Source organism: Sabethes cyaneus, chromosome 1 (genome assembly GCF_943734655.1).
Source record: "Sabethes cyaneus chromosome 1, idSabCyanKW18_F2, whole genome shotgun sequence".
NCBI classification, from domain to species: Eukaryota; Metazoa; Arthropoda; class Insecta; order Diptera; family Culicidae; genus Sabethes; species Sabethes cyaneus.
In genome coordinates, this window is record NC_071353.1 from 40799735 (window position 1) to 40816895 (window position 17161).

Genomic DNA, 17161 nt, shown 5'->3' on the forward strand with positions numbered 1-17161 from the left:
TTTTACTGGTCGTCAAGTTTCTATTCTACAGGGCGAATGTATTCAGAATGCTTCTTATCGGACCCGCAAGTTCCGTTCCGAAACTGGGTATGTCTGTCGAGGTGTGAGTACGATCCCGTAGGCCTGGTGGATTAAGTGTTGTGGAAATGCTACTGACTCTCATTATGTTCATTAGTTTATTTCACTTTTCACTTATTTTGTGCTATTAATTTTTCAATTCAATAAAACGTACGATGGTAAAATCAAACGTCAATCAAAAATTAGTTTGATGTTTTATCTTTTAGCTACTATTTTTTTTGTTAGATTCACATTGACAGTTTTAGGTCATTCGTGACTTCTGCGTGGTTGGGATTTGAACCCGGGTCCTCGGTGTGAGAGCGTGAATGCTAACCAATACACCGGGACTGACGCCTTGAGTTACTAAATGTTTGTGTAAATAATAAAACAAAACCATTATTCGTTTAGAAACAAACGAACTACATCCGCTACAATTGCTACCACCAGTTTCATAAGTGCGTGGGCAAATTACATTTTAATTATATCTAATGGATACTAATGGCATAATTTCGTTTTGATTATAATGAAATTTTTGTTAAATCAAGATTTATTTCTGATGTGCAGATTATTCCCTGAACCACAGTATCACAGAGCGGACAGGCTCGAACCATACAAGGTAGCAAACAGCACTAGTCCTATACACTTTAATCAAAACACCATTACCCGCCAGATCAACAATGCCCGACAGCCCGGCATAGACGACCGACGCGATTCATCAGCGTCACAGATTCGACCGACCTTTGCTATATGCTATATTGTCGAACAAGTTGGCTACAACGGAAAAATCAGCATGTCCTCGTCCTCCGTACGGGTGTGCGGTACCTTAGCCCCGTAATCAAGACTTTATTGATACTGGCGACAACAGTTTTATCACCTGCCGGGTGTGATTTACGGCCGTACAATCATTTCCGCTTCATCTGTCGGTCATTTTCCATCCCGACTGGAAGGAAATAGCGGCCATCGTTTGACACTGAGCTAGAATCCACAGTTAGCAAATTTAGGATGTCACCCGAGACTTTCAGCACGCGCGTATGCTAGCGAACAGAGAGAACATTTCGAACCAAAGAGCAAAAACACGAAATGGTCTGATTTGTCAAACCGGATGACCTCATCCGATGTCATTTCGTTCAATGATCCGCCGGCAGGATGCTGAACTAATAGAGTCAGCCGTCCTTCAGTTTGCCACAATCTGTTGGCGGGTTCTAGTGTTAGGTTACGGGTCTATATTAGAGCGGCAGAAGCTAGCCGCAGTGAAAAATAATAAAAATTAGCTGCTAGCGTCACCCACCAACCATCATGCATGGTCTAGTTTGGAATTCGGTGCGTAAAAAAGTGGTGGAAAATTAATTCTTTCCACATGTTTGCTCCAGTTCTCATTTTTATTATTTTCAAGTTCTAGACAGGGCCGTACGGTCGGCCTACCGGCAATGGCGACGGGATGCCGACCGACGGCGAGTACTGAATGGCACGAAGTAGCGGCCAGTGCAGCGAACTTTTTAATTTTTATCTAAACATTCTACTCGAACGCATGCAGTCGGTCCAGTCCAGATGATGCAGTTCGACCGTGGAAGTCAAAACTGCAGCTCTCGCTATCTGCACCACCACACACCGGGAGAAGACCATACAATGTATATTAATCAAATTTGGTCGTTGGCAATTCTAACGAATCGAAATGGTTCTGTGCGTTTCATCGGAGTGAAGGAGTAGTTGCATTTTCCTGCCTGGTTGATGAAACAAAGCACTGCACCACTGGCCTGAACTGCAGGCGCTGCCAGACTGGAACACCGCACCGCCTGGAGAGTTAGGGATGGCGAAACTGAAGCACATTAAACCTCTCCGCCTAGCTGGGTGAATTTCGAACCACATATCTTAACGGATGCACTGATGATTTGTTGCGTGATAGCTTTGTTGATTAACAATGTTTGTTTAGCTTTCTGAAATTGGTTTCCGAGGTTAATTAGGAACTAGATTTTGGCTTTAAGATTACTCATTGTTTTAAACATGTTTGAGGATGTTTTGCTGAACTTGGAACATCTGTTTTGCTTGTTTAGGATAGTTATATTTACTATGAAAAACTTAAGTTTTGATATGTATTAGAAAAACTAATTAGGCAAGTTCAATTGTTTAGCAATTCAAACTAAATAACTTTAATTGTTTGAAGAAAATATTGTTAAAACATTTTTATGTATGCCGGGTATTTGAGCAAACATTTTGTTTACATTACTTAATAGAGATTGCACACTTACTGGTGCTTTTCGACTGATATATTCTATATATGTATCTAGTGATTGTGGTTTTGGCCGTTCAGTCTACTATAATTTAATGACTGAACGGCCAAAACCACAATCACTAGATTGCACACTTACTTTTACTTACCTATGCGTGCATGTCCGCCGGTCCGACAGAACAAATGGTTGAAATCAGAAATCTCCACTGCTGACGGTTACCCGCCAAGGCTTTTACCTGTCGCCAGTACAGGTTCTCGTCTACAGCCCGGATGTCGTTGGCTAAGCTGCGTCGCCATGAGCCTCTGAATCTGCCTCTTCTACGCTGTCCTTGTAAAATCCAGTCGAGTGTGTCCGATCCACTTCCACCTACGTTCACGAATTTCTATGGCTATCGGCCGTTGATGACACCGACGATGGAGTTCCTCGTTGGATATTCAGTTGTCAGGCCACCAGGCACGAATGATATATCGCAGGCACCGGTTAATGAATGCCTGCAGTTTTTGCGTTGTTTCCGCTGAGATGCACCACGTTTCGCAGGCATACAGCAGTACGGATTTAACGTTTGAATTAAAGATTCGGGGTTTCGTACGTGGAGTGATCTGGTTTGAGCGCCAAATATTTCGCAGACCTGCAAAGGCACCCCTTGCCTGATTCCTGATCCGTGTGGCTATATCAGTCTTGGTATCACCATCGGGCGTTGTCTGACTGCCAAGATATTGAAAGGCTACCTACTCAACTTATTGTCCCGTTACTGTGAAGTTAGTGAAATTATCAGTGTTGGAGAGGTCATCTAATTTGCTCTGCATATCGTTTCAGCGTTGTGCGAGCAAGACAATATCGTCGGCTAGGTTGAGGTCATTTAGCTGCTCCATCGTTAGGGGATTCCAAGGTAATCCTCGATTTGGTCTACTGACAATTGCTCCAACTAATATCTCATAACGATGAGAAACAGAAGCGGTGATAAAATGCAGCCGTGTCTCACGCCAGCAGTAACCCTTATGAGGTTGGACAAGACGCCGTCGGGCAAAACCTTGCACGAGAACGCCTCGTACTGAGCCTCGATGAGATGGACTTGCTTATCTGGAGCTCCTCTACGCCTAAGTGCGCCCCAGATGTTTTCGTGGTTGAGTCGGTCGAACGTCTTTTCGAAGTTAACGAACACCAGCAGAAGAGAGTCCTGGAATTCGTTGATCTGCTCCAATATAACGCGGAGCGTTGTGATATGGTCTACACATGATCGGCCAGCACGGAATCCAGCTTGCTGCCACCGTAGAGTAGCGTCGATCTTCTCCTGGATCCGGTTGAAGATTACCTTACAGAGTACTTTGAGAGTAATACAGAGCAACGTGATGCCACGCCAGTTACCGCATTCCGTTAGGTCTCCTTTTTTAGGGACTTTGACCAATATGCCCTGCATCCAGTCCACCGGAAAAGTTGCGGTTTCCCAAATATTGCTGAAAAGCTGATGCATCATCTGGGCTGACAAAGATGGGTCAGCTTTGAGTATTTCGGCTGAAATACAGTCTATTCCTGTTCTTTAGCGGCATCTTTGTATTCATCATGGCCCCACAAAGGCGGCGAGAAACATCGCACAACAAACGGATATCACCATTGGCGGCGGCAGTTTCTCCTTATTCGGCTAGGGAGTTAGTCCAGGCCCTCTTGTCCCGCCTACAAGTACGTTCAACAGCCCTCTCCAGTTTGACGTTGACGGGCAGCTGTGTAAGCCGATCTGGTTCGCGCTCGCACAATGCCGGCTTTCGCCTCTCTCCGCTCGTCGATCTTCCTCCAAGTTTCTTTCGCCATTTTCGGCTGATGCAAATGTGGCCGATTTGGTTTTCTGTTCGGCCGTCGCGGGAAACCCACGTGACTTTATGTACTGGTCTATGGGGAAGAGCGATCCACCAATGACCATGTTGTTATTACCACAGTATTCAGTAAACAGCTCCCCGTTTTCGCTCATCTTTCCTAAGCCATGGTGTCCCATGACGCGTTCATAGTCCGCGTTGTTTGAGCCAATCTACGCGTTGAAGTCGCCCAAGTGGATTTGGATGTCCCCTTTCGGGATTTTCTTAACCACGCTGTTCAGCTGGCTGTAAAAGCTCTCTTTCACCTGCAGGTCGGCAGCATCTGTTGGTGCATAGCACTGGATTTTTGTAAGATTCCTAACCCGTGTTCTGAATCTGGCGACGATTATTCGATCATTTATCGGTTCACACTTCATCAGGGCCGCATTTGCCCCTGGGCTCATTAGGAATGCAACTCCTCTTTCTCGAGTAGCATTTTCCCCTCGTATGCCAGAGTAGAGCAAGACTTGCCCGGAAGATGTCTTGTATTCGCCAGTACCCGGCCAGCGGACCTCGCTCAGCACCAGGATTTTAAGCTTCAGGCGGCCAGCTGTCCTTGCAAGTTGAGCCAGCTTGCCCTGCTGGGGCAATATATTCCATGTTCCGATTCGTGTCCGTATTTTCATGCTAAAGGTCGTTGCCAACAATCCAGAGAGATTTCTTCTTTCAGTTTCATTAACTTTTTTGTTCCGGTACAGTAACCTAAGGTCCTTATCCCGCTGATGGGGCTACCATCCTAATGTGGGCGGGAGCCATTGTGCCCCCTTTCCTGTTAGCGTACGACAACCGAGATAGCGTACCCCAGCCGGCACCACGTGGAGGTAGGAATAGGAGTTAGTGAACAGAGGTTGATGGAGATGGATGAGATGGAATTCACATGTTCACCCTTTGCCAGCCTCTTACCTTAGATTATAAAGAAAGTAGATACGCCAGTCTTCGCAGATTCAATCGTCGGTAAAGTGGCTCCTGACGGCAACAGGGTGTACTAACTTGTCACAGTATTCGTAGAGCGTTTTCATAAGCACACGTTTGGTTATATCATCTGTCACTAACACTTGTGGAAAATGAGAAGGCGATACAAAGACTGTGATAATCCAGTTCACCCTACCGTCAGTAGATAATGATGATGGCATATTTTTCACTGATATATGAGGAAATCAAAGACTGGCGTATCTAGTTCCTTTAACAATCTAAGCTCTTACGCACACTGCAGCCATTTATCTTTATTTTACTGCAGCGCTCCTAGTGGTCAGATTTGTAAAGTTTTGACAGCAGTTTGTTGTGGAATGTTTCCTCTTTTAGTGCTGAAAAGTTTGTCCCAATTAATTTTGCTTCAAAGAAGTCGCGAGCCGGAAATTAATTTTGAACACTCACACTACAATTGTAAAACAAACAATTGCAAACAATTACATTGCAAAACAATACAGATATGAAATGATGATATCTTTATTATTACACCTTAAAGCGGGGTACGCTGCTGAAAAGAAAACAGCTCAAGAAAAAATCTTGCTATTTTCCGAAGAAATTTTGACAACTCCAATACAAGCAACCACCTGTCATTTTTTCTTGTGGTAATAATTGCGCCGGATATTATTCCGTTCGGAAAAGTAACGTTTTAATTCACTTGCGTGTAAAACTGCGCCTTCTGGACGTGAAATAATAATGAGGTCTAATGAGGTGCGTATTGCTTAAGAAATCGCAAAAGAAATCAGTTTCTTGAGCATTTCTTGTCCTATCTTTTTACCCATTACTTTTCAGCAGCGTACCCCGATTAAGATAGAAAACGAATTGTTTTCGGAACATAATTCAGAATTCACTGTATAAGCCGGTTCGTATCCAGTTTATTGGGCAGAAATTGTTAGCGTGAGTAGCCCCCGCTTAGAAGGTTATTGAGATTTCATGTTATAATTCATTTAAATTTTATGTAAAGTGTAAAAACATGAAGGGTTTGTTATTGTCGAAGGTTTCTCTACCAGTGTACCACCCAACAGGTAGCTTAAAATCAGTCAATCAACCGTAGGTACGCAATCTTTCACCTACCATATTCCATCAACCACCAGAAGAAAACAATTTGGACAAATTTGGAGGTTGCGCTGATGACATCGCTTTCACGGCACGTGAAAGTTCTATCTGAGACTCAACGAATCTCGCAAAGGCTTTGTGCCGTGGACCGAAATGTGCAGAGATAAAGATGAAAGTATTTTGACTGACGACCGTGCGGTGATCGAAATCGGTGAACGATGAACACCTGAATGGCGTACAGGCGGAAGACCATCATAGCGGAGGAAGTGACCACATGGGGGAGGCAAACAACGAAGATGTGCCACCCCCATCGATAAGGGAAGTTAAAGAATCCATCTAGCGGCTGAAGAACAACAAAGCAGCGGGAAAGGATGGCATTGGAGCGGAACTTATTAGAATGGGCCCGGATAAGTTGGCCGGCTGTCTGCATGAACTGATTGTGATTTAGGATACGGAATGACTACCGAAAGAGTGGAAAGACGGAGTTATTTGCCCTGTCTACAAGAAAGTCGATAAGCTGGATTATGAGAACTGCCGAGTGATCACTATCCTGAATGTCGCCTACAACGGAGGGTCGGTCTACAACGGACCAAATCTTCACACTGCGGCAGATCCTCCAGAAGTGCCACGAATTCCTAGTCCCCACGCATCACCTGGTCATCGATTTCAAAGCCGCATATGATAGTGTTAATCGACAAGAGCTATGGAAAATGACGAAACGAAACGAAACGAAAACGACTTTCCGGATAAGCTTGCTAGATTTATCATGGCTACATGGATTGTCGGACCCATTCGAATCTCGCAGGGAACTTCGACAAGGAGACGGTCTTTCCTGCCTGCTATTCAATATTGCGCTTGAATGTGTTATAAGACGAGCGGCGGTCGAAATGCGGGGCACGATTTTCTATAAATCCAGTCAATTTGACTACTTTGCTGACGACGTGGATGCTGTAGAACATTTGAGGCGGTGGAAGACTATATCAGTACCCCAGACACCAGACTAAGATACGGAGCAGAGTAGATCGGGTTGGAGATAAATACGATTAAAACGAACTTTGTGCTGACGGGCGGGTCCGACCGCAACAGGGTCCGCTTGGGTAGTACCATGATAATCGACGAGAATGAGTTTGAGGTAGTTGACGAGTTCATATACCTTGGACAACAATACTAGCCGTGAGATTAAAAGGAGTATTATCAGCGAAAGTTGGACCTACTACGGACTCCACAAACACTTGCAGTCGAACAATCTGAGCCCCCGTACAAAGTGCACACTGTACAAAACGCTAATTAGACCGGCTGTCCTCTACTGGCACAATTCTTACATACTGCTGGAAGAGGACCTACGAGCACTCGGAGTTTTCGAATGGCAGAACCATCTTTGGCGGAGTGCAAGAGAACGGTGTATGGAGGCGAAGAATGAACCACTAGCTCGCGTGTCTCTACGGCGAACCCAGTATTCAGAAAGTGCTCGTTTAAATTCAACCTTGTCTTCAGTGTAGCCAACAATTCTTTGGCGGATCGGCAAAGCCCGTGTACCAAGTCGAGAGAGTGACCCTTCAACCAGCGCAAAAGGAGCAGGGTCGCTAGTTAGTAGTTACGGTTTGTGTCCAAGCAGGAAGCGTATGGCAGCAAAAGGTGGTGCAGGCTGTGAGTGTGGAAAAAGGGGCCCCGTAGATGAAAATGTGAGCTGGATTAAGAGACGGGGTGGTAAAAAGTCCAGAAACTATGAATAAAATTGTGAACAGCTAATCCGTGAGTTGTTTGCATCGGATATATTTCATTAGGTATTCGATTAAAAATATTCGAATATTTCTTTTATTAATTCGATTAATCGAGCAATTATGAACGATTAACGGGTATTATTCGCATTCATATTATTTCTTTTGAACTATTCGATTAATTCAACTACTCGTGTTGGCAGTATTCGATAAAAATTATTCGTATATTTTTTTAGTTATTCGATTAGTAGAATTGATCGAACGAAAATGACGTCGAAACAAGAAGCAGTTCGGGAGCGCGAACTGCCACAGAAATCTCGGCAAAAAGTATACATTTAAAAAGCGAATATGTGGCGGCCTCGACTGTTTACCATATCCTAAGATGCCCAACAACTATTCGCAAGCAAGGTAGTGGAAGACCAGCCAAAATTATGGACGCAGAAGACCACGAATGTTTGAAGAAAATTTTGATCCCGTTTTTACAAAAACATCATTCAGATGGACAATATGTGTTTTGGTCGGTTAGAGCATCATCGCATTACGCCAAAAAAAAAAACACAATCGTTCCTGGATACTCATTCGATTCCATTTTTACCCAAAAAGCACGACCCGAAAAATCTGTCTCAGTGCACCCAGTCGAAGATTTCTTCGGGAGTTTGAGTTCCTTGGTGTACAAAAATAACTGGAGAACCACGAATTGCAAACAGTTGATTGGTAGCATCAAGCAATGCATTCGCAAAGTTGACATGACGGCCGTACAACGCTCCTGTTCGGACATCAAACGGATGCTTCGCCGAACAGCCGATTACGGACCGTTTTCAAATGTACACTAATTTTTTTTCAACAATGGATAATGTATCACCAATTTCGATAAATTAGATCTTCTTCATGTATCTTTGTATTTTTTTGACAGCTTGAGAAAAAAATTCCAAAATTTTAGTTGTCACCCGTTATGGAATAACTTATACTGTAGGGAATTCACCGAAAACCCGACTCAGGAAGGGACCGGGAGGACCGGGATAAGACGTATAAAGCTGTTCACCTCTTAACATCAAATGTTACGCACTCTGTTCCTCAAGGCATCAACATAGGGCTTTTGCTTTTCTCGTTGTTCTGCAACGATACTGCGTAACTACGGGTATTTGGTTGTAAGTAAATGTACGGTGCTGACTTTATCTCTGAGATTGAACCAAACTGAATTTACGGGCTTCACAAAATAGGAAGAATCGCCCTTACTCGAGCGTAGATCAGGGCGGTCTGACGTGGACTCAACCTCAGTTTTTTGTTTTGGCGTATGATGAAATCAGGTATTATACGAATAATCTTTTTAATGGTTGTTTATCCAAGAGAAAACCGCCCTGTTAGCTTCGAGGTACGATGCTTGTCTACCAAACCAGTTATTGTATGTTCGAATCCCGGCTGAGTGTTGCTGCTAGAGACGGTAGGATCGTAGTCCTATCGCCGTATTTGTTCTGTCCTCTAACAACCTGTTGCGAAGTCTGTCGATAGAGAAGGAAGGGTTAGCTCTTAATGATGTTTTATAACTTAAGGTTTGGCTTTTTTATTCAAGAGACAAAAAGAATGGAAGATGAAAGCTGTGAAGCAAAGTATTTTATGCCAAATATTTAGTTGTTAGAATAATTTAAAGATTTAAAATGAAATTTTCGTAGCAATAGTAAAATTCGTTGTTTGATTTGGCTTTATCAAAATCGTAATAATTTTTCAAGTCTTGAAGCATCAAATGGCAAGTGCATCGTTTTGTAAGTATATATAAGATCACTAAACTAATTTGTAACTTTTCTGAATGGGGTTGAAAAATTTCATTAATAAAAGAAGCTGTAAAATCAAGTTTGACTGTACAGTTTTATCCGTTTCGTGAGAAAGTCTCGCCCAAAATTTATGACATTGTTCTGTGTTATGTCAATTGGTCCCAAACAAAATGCTTCATTGATAAACGATTGCTTTTGCTTGAACTTCAAAAGCAAGAAAACAGACCGACACTTGTGTTACTTTCAATAAATAGTAATATTCAAGTACTCGCTCGTACACTGAAAACATAAAAAAACACATTACATTGTATTGCTTCGAAACTTTGCATAATTCTGATTGCCTCCTCATCACACCCTGCCGTGACCCAAATACTTATCGTTTTAGAATGGTTAATTGAATCTTCTTTAACTTGGCCTGCTTTTCGAAGTGCCCAACCAAAAGTATAGTGCAATAATTCGTTTCTTTTTCGAAGTATCCAGCATTTGCCGTTCTGGCCGACCACTTGAAGTAGCGATTTGTTCTACATTCAAATGCTACTAAAAAGCGAAAGTTTTTGAGCACTTTTACTGCCGGTCTGGTACAGACGTAACCTAAACATTCCATACGCCACAAGAGGTACTCGTGAGGTGTGAGCTGACGAAATTCCTCGTTCGCAACCTCAGCTGCCTACGTCTGTTTCTCGCTCCTTCTGTTTTGCCTCCTGCGAACGCTGCGCTGGGTCATAAATGATCGTCTGTACCGTGGAACCCTTCGGACTCGATTTTCCAGCACTTTGGTTTTCCATGTGTTCAATGTTCACACACGATCGAAGAAACGGGCGACGATCCGCAGATGTTTGTAGACCAACCTCGACCGGCCGGGAAAGGGAGCAGCAGTCGGTCGGTTGCGTTGTTGGTGGTTCGCTGATGCTTATCCTCTGTGTTGCGGATGCCGCCTGAGAATGTAACGCAAGTATTATTTTTATCGATATATGCGCTTGTTTGTAATACATAAAATGGAAATGAAACTACAGTTTACTTTAGCTCACGTCTCCCGGCAGCTTCCAGCCAGCAGCCGGAGGTTGAAGTACCGCGGCAAACCGGCTGGGTGCTGGGTGTTTATTTGAAGAAAATAATGTTTTTAGAGAGTTTGGCAGTAAAGTTTCAATACGAATCAATATTCTGGGAAGTTATGCTGGAGTGGAAATAAAGTTGGAATGCGTAACTTGAGAAACTGTATACACTTGAAAAAACAAAACCTTGAAAAAAGGTCGCTTCCAGGGGCAACAAAATGCAAGTACATATTCAGTCTAAGTCAGTAGCCGACAGATTTGACATTCTGCAGGCGTTCTAAATTAGCACTTTTCTTCAGCGGGGTGACACTTGTGGCGGTAAGATATGCAGCGAGAATCGTCGCCGCGGTTAAGTCAGTTTCCTGGTTCGATGCTACAGCAAAGGAGCTATAAACATTCCATTCCTTCGACCGTTCGCTGATGTTAGATGGACCTGTCTAACGATAGTGGTTGGATTGGAGTAGAAGTAGGAAAGTGAAGGGACGAGCTGCGCTCTCGTAGAAGTTGCTTGTGGAGCATTAAATTCCGTCGCTGATACCCAAACCCTAGAATGGGTCTGTCTTGGGGACTTATCGATCCTCTCGGGTGAGAACGTTAAAGGAGAACGAGAAAAAGAAAAGGAGAGAGAGAAAAAAAAAGAGAGAAACGTGCTCCAATGAGAGCGCAACGGCGTTTTCCAGTGCGCTTGTGCATGTATATGCGTGAGAAAATTTGTTTGAGGAAAGAAAATCGAACAGACAGGCTTAGCTGATCATCGTGGTTTAGAAGCAGGCGTGCGCAGGAAAAATCGATAAGCATTAGCAGCATCCAGTTAGCGTAGATTTTATGACTGGCTATATTGAGCGTGATCGCGTAAATGACGAATGGATGATCCTAAACAGGGACCATCACGATTGTGAGAATGGTCGTTTATTACATTTATATTTGGTAGTGCCTTAACAAGAATTCATAAAATTCATGCTTTAAAAAGGCAAAAAATACCAGCAAGCACGATTTTTTTTATAGTTGGAACAAAAAATGTAGTAAAAAGTTTACCGAGGAATTTTTGCATGACAAGAAAGATACTCTGATTTCAGAGAAATATGTGTATTTTAACTCTTCAGTTAGAGTTCAGGTCAGTTCAGTTTAGTTCATTTATAACTCGTTGAATGAAGAATTTTTTACGATATTTCGAGGATATGAATCAATGATTGCATCAAAAGGGTGACATATGTCTCGATCAACTATATCATATGCTGCTTTGAAGTCAATAAAGATGTTATACCTGGGCACGTTGTACGCCCAACATTTCTGCAATATCTGTTGGGTGGTAAAAATTTGGTTGCGCAAGCCCCTATGAAGCTCGTCTAATAATTTTCAACAATACGAAACCTAGTGCTAGCGGTGACAACCAGCGTAACAGGATCTGGGAGTGAGTACTTTGTAGGCGGCGTTTATCAGCGTTATACCGCGATAGTCGCTGTGGTTGGATGTGGTGCGGGAATACCTTTGCAATTCATGTACCGAACTCTCGGTACCTGATGCACCCTTTTTCAACCTGCAGGCGAACCTAATCTGTGCGGACCGTTTTGCCAACGACGATGTGCTTATCTACTATCAAAACGCCGGAGGCATGAACAGCAACGTGAACGAGTACTTCCTGGCTGCTTCCGATGACTGCTACGACATCATCGTGTTAACTGAAACCTAGCTTGACCCGCGAACTCTCTCTTGTCAGGTGTTCGGTTCCGAATTTGAAGTCTTCCGTTGTGACTGTGGGCCCGGAAGTAGTCGAAAGTCGGGCGACGGTGTACTTGTTGCGGTGAATAAGAAACTGAAATCAAAAGTGATGGAAAATGATGAATGGAGCAATATTAAGCAGGTGTGAGTGTGTATCGAGCACGCAAATAGCAAACTGCGTGGAACTTACATTCTGCCTGATCGAGTACGCGACGATGTTCTAATCAATGTTTTTACTCCCGGTCGGTTATGTCAGTGATCGAGCTCATTGTTATCGGGGATTTAAACCTTCCAGGACTTCTGTGGCAACCATTCAGCAATGGTTTTCTCCATCCGGATCCCAAACACTCCATTGCACACCGCGGAGCATTACGGAGCATTCGATTGTTATAGCTCTACCACATTGCGACAGATCTACCACGTGACCAACGAGAACAATCACAATCTGGATCTCTGCTTCGTCAGCGTGCAGGATGTTGCCCCAGTGATTACGCTCGCTCCGTCACCTCTGATTAAGCTAGTAAGACACCACCCTCCACTCATTCTAGCCCTCCACGAGCATCATTCTGATCAAATGAAAATCATACCGTCTATTTCTTACGACTTCCGGAATTCTGTTTACCGAAGCATTGCCGAATTATTTGGCACTATCGATTGGATTAGTGCTCCGTCGAGAGCACGATACCAACAACGCAGCGTTGACTCTTTCGCGCATAATTGGGTACGCAATCGATCGTCATGTCATCTATTTTTTCGGCCTATGGCCTAGTTCTAGTGCAAGAACAGGTGGCTTTGACATTCTTTGAATAAAAAATAGTAGATTACTTGCAGCATTGAGAAAATAGTTGTAACATATTAAAATTGTATGTTGGCAAAGTATTTTTATTGGCGAAAGAAGAGGCAGATAGGCTGAATTTAGAATCCTGCTGAAAATACCCTCCCGTACCCTACCTAAGATAAAACATTCGCCAAACAGTAAACCTTGGGTGACTGGCGAGCTTCGTATGCTGACGGAACGGAAAAAAAGGGCTACGCTTAGGACATACTACAAATTTCCCTCTCTTTCGCTGCGTGAGCATTACATAAGATTGAACGCCATATACAAGAGAACCAGTCGGGAATGCTTCAGACGACACCTGCAGAGAATTCAGCGTAATCTGAAGGTGAAACCGAAAACTTTATAAAAGTATGCTAGCAATCCGCGTAAAGAATCGAGCCTTCCTTCAACCATGACTCAGTATATCAATCAACTATTTGCTGATAAATTCGGGCGAACCTATTGCGATGTGATTCGAGACGATCAAGTTACTCAGGCTGCTTACAATGATTCGCTAATTACTGTGACTACGCTGGGTACTCTCAACATAAACGAAACAATGATCTCAAGAGCCACCTCAGCGTTAAAATCCTCGACTAAAGCCAGCCCAGATGGTAGCTCGTCTGAGTTTTTGAAGAAGCACATCGCTGACTTACTTATTCCCCTTCGGTTGATGCTTAGCCTATCCGTCTCAAGCGGGGTATTTCCGTTCGTAAGTAAAACTGCCTATTTGATTTCTGGTCATAAAAAAGGGGATTGGAAAGACATCAATAACTACCGAGGAATCTCATTATGGTGTGCCACTTCGAAGTTATTCCAGCCTGTAATCATAACTCCGTTGCTGTCACACTGCAAGCAATACCTAAGTGATGATCAACAAGTAATGATGTGAGCTACAAATCTCCTGTATCTCACATCATATCTTGCGGAATGCTTGTCGGATCGTGCTCAAACGGAGGTCATCCTTTTATTTGCGGCTTTCGACAAAATCAATCATGCTTTTGCAATTGCCAAATTGGAAAGACTCTGTATCGGCGGAAGTTTGCTGCGTTGGTTTAATTTTTATCTCGCAGGTTTTATATATAATGCGTTTTCGGCCTTGTCGGGAATCCCACAAGGCAGTCACTTGGGACCGTTAATCTTCCTGCTGTACTTCAATGATATCAACCACGTTCTTAAAGGCCCTCGTTTAACCTACGCCGACGATCTGAAGATTTACTTGAGGATTCTGAGGATTTACTTCGCTCCGAGGTCGATGCAATCTGTCTTCAACGAAAGGTTGACACCTTTATGGATTAATGTAACTTGAACTGCATGCATGTGAATCTTTCAAAATGCTTCATTATTTCTTTCGCCCGAATCCGTCAACCTGTGATTTTCAACTACAAGCTCGATGGTACTGAAATCCAACGTGTCGACCAAGTGAAGGATCTCGGTGTTACCGTTCTGATTCAAACTTAGAACACTCTTAAGCTTCGAACACTTAAAACGATCGTTAGTGTCGCTAATATGATAAAATATTATGCTTTTTTATATACTACCGGATAGAGGACATTCTAACGAACACGGTGGTATACATTAAGCATAATATTTCATCATATTAGCGATACTAACGAGTATTTTATTCTAAGTGTGCGAAGCTTGAGACTGTTCTAAGTTTGAATCAGAACGGTATCTTGGACAGTCATTTATCGTTTACACGACACATTTCCTACATTCATTATGGTCAAAGCATCCAGAGTTCTAGGATTCGTCTTCCGCATCGCTAAAGGCGTCACCAACGTGTACTGTCGCAAAGCATTATACGTTTCATTGTCTGGCATCCGTGTTATCAAAACGGAATGGCCAGGATTGAGTCGATGACGCAATGCTGCGAATACCATTTCAACACACCAACTACGGACAAAATAGCGCTATGACCGGAGTACAGCGAGCCTTCAATAGAGTTGCCACTGTCTTTGATTTTAATCTGTGTTTTTCTCTATCAATGATATCTGTGTATATTTGTAATTTTTTTGACTATGTGATAAGAAACCATCATTAGGTAACTGTAGTCTGTTAATATTGAATTAATAAATAATTAAATAAATAGCACCACAAGGCAGTAACTTAGGGCCTGTAGTGTTGTTGTTCTTAAACGAGATTTAAAGATCCTCTATTGACGCAATACGGGAACAAATCAGCTACGGTCTTCTCCTGCTTTCTTCGAGGTTTGTTCACAGGCGTATGAAACTGAAGGGTAAAGAAGTAGCTAACATCTTTTTACGCTTCCTACACGTCCGACACAAAAAGAAAAAAAGCAAAAAAGTAACTTTGTTCGGGAGCTTACCAATACAGATTCATCCGAGGCTGAAGTTAGAGCGGGCTGCTCACAAATACATTTTGTCCGAGGCAAAGTTTGTTGTGGGCTAGATGAGATGTTGGCTACACGAAAAATGTATGGGAATGACATTTGTGACAGTGGGGTGTTTGTTCAGTGCAAATTTGCTTTCCTGTTGGTATAACGGCTAGCAGAGGATGAACGTGTGCATTCCATAACCTCTGTTCATTAACTCCTATTCCTACCTCCACGAGGTGCCGGCTGGGGTACGCAACTTCGGTCGTCGTATGCTAACAGGAAAGGGGGCACAGTGGCTCCCGCCCACATTAAGATGGCAGCCCCATCAGCGGGATAAGGACCTCAGGTAAACAGCCTACTGTACCAGAGCATACAAAAAGTTACCGAAAATGAAAGAAGCAATCTCTCCGGATTAATGGCAACGACCTTTAGCATGAAAACACGGACACGAATCGGAACATGGAATATACTGACCCTTGCCCAGCAGGGCAAGCTGGCTCAACTTGCAAGGGAAGCTAGCCGCCTGAAGCTTGAAATCCTGGGGCTGAGCGAGGTCCGCTGGCCGGGTACTGGCGAACACAGGACATCATCCAGGCAAGTCTTACTCTACTCTGGCATACGAGGTGAAAATGCTACTCGAGAAAGAGGAGTTGGATTCCTACTGAGCCCAGGGGCACATGCGGCCCTGATGAAGTGGGAACCAAAAAATGAGCAAATAATCGTTGCCAGATTCAGAACGCGGGTTAGGAACCTTACGGCAATCCAGTGCTACGCGCCAACAGATGCTGCCGACCTGCAGGAGAAAGAGAGTTTTTACAGCCAGCTGAACAGCGTGGTTGAGAAAATCCCGAAGGGGGACATCCAAATTCCCAAGTAACACACAAAACAAGTTAGAAAATAATATTCGCGGAAAGTAGTCGCTTAAGAGTACTATAAACGTACTTTGAAAACGTATGTCGTTATTATTCAGGTTTTGAGATGTTTTGGGCTAACATGAATTTATTTGACAGCTCATATCAAATGTATAATATTTGTTTTGTCAACATGTCAACACGAAGTTTTTATTATGTCTCCATTACTAAATTCAAACTACTGGTAAAACAAGTTGTAGCTTATGCTATAATAACGTTTTAAATTAGCATGAAATAACCTGATACATACTTCTTTCAATTCTTGTTTCATTAGACTTCAATTTTTTGCGCTTTTCAGGTAATAGAGAAGTTCTGACATATGTAATATAATACTGTTCTATAACAAGCTGTGTTGCTCGGGTTCACATGGGCGACTTCAACGCGTAGATTGGCTCAAACAACGCGGACCTTGAACGCGTCATGGGACGCCATGGCCTAGGAGAGATGAGCGAAAACGGGGAGCTGTTTACAGAATTCTGTGGTAATAACGACGAATCCTGAGGTGAAAAGGGCCTTTGTTGAACAACTTGAATCTCGAGCCTCGGAGTTGCCACCTGGTGGAACCGTCGAAGAGCAATGGACCGGCATCAAGAACGCCTTCATCACGACCAGTGATGAAACCCTCGGCAAAGCGCGCAGTGGGTGGAGGGAGTGGATTTCGGATGAAAGTTGGAGGAAGATCG